This window comes from Spea bombifrons, chromosome 4, assembly GCF_027358695.1.
Source record: "Spea bombifrons isolate aSpeBom1 chromosome 4, aSpeBom1.2.pri, whole genome shotgun sequence".
NCBI classification, from domain to species: domain Eukaryota; kingdom Metazoa; phylum Chordata; class Amphibia; order Anura; family Pelobatidae; genus Spea; species Spea bombifrons.
Genome location: NC_071090.1, coordinates 5,629,805 through 5,632,659, shown reverse-complemented (window position 1 = coordinate 5,632,659; position 2,855 = coordinate 5,629,805). Strand labels below are relative to the sequence as shown.

General features: G+C 42.2%; 1 long non-coding RNA gene across 1 annotated transcript; it reads right to left on the bottom strand.

The window, feature by feature from the left end:
- Positions 1-947: 947 nt before the first annotated feature.
- LOC128492926 (uncharacterized) lies at positions 948-2,853 on the bottom strand. Its single transcript, XR_008354146.1, has 2 exons — positions 2,654-2,853; positions 948-1,280 (listed from the first exon to the last, which is right to left on the bottom strand). It is a non-coding gene; the product is annotated as an uncharacterized LOC128492926 (long non-coding RNA).
- Positions 2,854-2,855: the final 2 nt, after the last annotated feature.

The following is a 2,855-nucleotide window of genomic DNA, read 5'->3' as shown; positions in this document are numbered from 1 at the left end:
ATCATTCTACCAGTAGATGGCGCATAGTGCACAGCAACCCATGATGATCCCAGATTGGATGATATAAAATAGATTTTATGTATATATATATAGTTAAATAGTTAAATGACAACTGTAAAGAAAAAGTCTAGTCTCCAAAAAAGTTATTTTTGCGATATACAAATTGGAACATGCTGTTTAGTTGTTGGAGTCTTTGAGACTTTTGTCCTCCCCTGGCTGCGTCGACTGAAACAACATTAGTACGTATGCATCTTGCGTATGATCAGAGGTAATCCTATTTAAGTCATTGAAGCAGCAGCCAATCACGTCCATGTCAACAAAACATCAGTTTTGATTCAATGATGCTTCTCACGTTGATTTTAATTGGCTAGAATGTGCGTTCTACTGAGCATGTGCCAGAAGCATACTGAGGTATGCTCCCTGCTTTCAGCAGAGGCAGCTGGGGAGGAGTTAAATGAGAGAAAAGCATAATCAGCAATCAAAGAATGCCTTTAACAATATGGATATCGGTGGGCAATCATTTATTTTGTCCTCTTCCAAGTCAAGGAAGCAGCTGTAAGAGGGGGCCGGTAACTTCTTAATGTAGTAAGTTAATGTGGAAACTGGTAAAATTAGGTTTTAAAGGATTTTTTTCTATGGTGATCTCTTAACTTGTGAAGATTAATGACCCTTTGGCTGCAGCGTTTGGGGGGCTCTCTCTCCGATGATGGATGACTCTGTAGAAATTCTTTGTCCTCTTTCGTCTCCCATGGAAACGGGTGCCCTGTGAGTCCTTTAAATGTCACAAGGGTTAAGTGCCCCTTTAATTTTGCATGTGGCAATACACAACCACCTCGTGCTGATCCTATATATTCCATCATACCCAGAACAAATGTTTGAACAATGGAATATTAAGAGAGGCAGATAATAACCTCACTAGAAAGGTTACGAAATAAACGAGGCGGCACTTGTACGATACGAAAAAAAGAAAGTTTTAATGTTATTCAATTTACATTCTAATAAGTAGAAGGTGAGAAAACAGGAGTGGCAAAACCACAATGTTTTCTGTACAGATTGATGAGCGCGGAAATGTCTCCATAAAATATTTACTGCCTGAAAACCCAATCGCAGCTCCGGCATGACCTCCTGGAAGCAGAGCTCTGTGATATGACATCATATGTTAACATTCTGCTTTAATACATCACGAGATGGCTGCACAGGGAAGGTAGATGGATGGTTTTGGACCCACCGTGCCTCTGAAGCCCCTCCTGCTCCTTAAAGGTGTCCTGTTATGACGTTCCCTCTGGATGAAGACAAAGTGAAGAGCAGAGTGTGTTTTCAACATAATAATAACACGTTTCTGACGCACATTGTACATTTTCCTTACCGCTGTACTCCACCCGGCACCCTGGCGAGGGACAGTATATAGGTTTCATGTTTCCTTGGGTAGAGACCGGCTCCCAATTAATGGGCCATTGTTCTTGACTGGCTGTGATCCGCCATTTATGTTAATCTGGTATCGGGGTTAAAACTGAATTAAAATGGAAGATGTTGTCTACATTGCGTATTCGTTTTTGGAAGTGTGGTAATTCACCAATGTTTGCAAATTACCTGTCGGGGAAGAAAAACTGGTGATTACTGAATTTGCATATGGAGCATCTTTTGAATATAAAAGGGCTGGATTAGGCAGTTTATAAAGATGCCGCAAGCATGTGATTGGGTAATAAGAGCACTTGCTTGTGCCCTAATATGCATAAACGTATGCCATGGTTCGCTACGATCACGTCTGATGTGCAGATAATACAATCTGAGCTTTTTTGAAAGGGTCACTCCGGCCATCACATGTACTTTAATGCATGTAACAGCCAAGAGGTCCCTACCCCAGTTATCTTTCATGCACGAGATGCTTTCGGGGCCGAACATATCTCCATACACGTGACATACTCACCTCCAGCACCGGCTCAGCCCCCTATGTACATGCATGGAAAGTGCTTCTATTGATTTCAATGGAAGCGCTTTCCTGCCACTAAGCTACTTCAAGCAGCCAATCAGTGGCAAGAATGCTTGGATGGGGGGGGTAAATTTTTCAGATGTATATTTTTGCTATTTTTCTGCTACAATCACAATTGTTCTGGTGTTATTTTCCTGTTTTTCTTTATAAAATGACGGCCATAGTTTATTGAGTAATTCTTTTCCATCGTCACCTTTTGTTTCTGTAAATCCAAATTGTTACATGCTGCTTGCCCGCTGTACATCGCTGCGGAATATGATGGTGCTATATAAATCAATAATATTATTGTCCCTTATATGTTTTCCTGATAATTACTTTTATTGTTATTTTATAGGAAGAATCATTAGAAGATTGCAACGCTGCTCCTTGTGGCCTCCCTGGGTCCATTTAATGGCATTTATCATGGGTTTAACATACTAATCCCAAACCACGTGACAACATTAAGCATTAAACAAAAAATGTTCATACAAATCTTAAGGTGTAGCATTACATTACTTATATATTTATTTGCTTCCGTGTCTGTAAAGCAGTTAATTACCCTCCAGTCAAGGGCAAAAATAGACAGGAGGAACATTCCTCAGCACCTATGTGCTAATACCGGAAGTGGGAGTGGGACTATAATCAGTGACGCACCCAGTTACCATGACGCGACTCTCTAGTTACCTGCGTGTTACGTCATTCAAAAGGCGGAGCGCTAGTGCCTGCGTGGAGTGTCGATCGCAGCTCTCAATGCATGCGCCAAGTGGCTGGAAGCCGTGGTCTGTGTGGTGGCGCATGCGTCGCTTGGTTGGCATTCAGTCGGCGCACGCGCAGTGCGGCTGCTCAGCGGGAGGATGCGGCGCACAGCGCATGCGTAGGAATGACA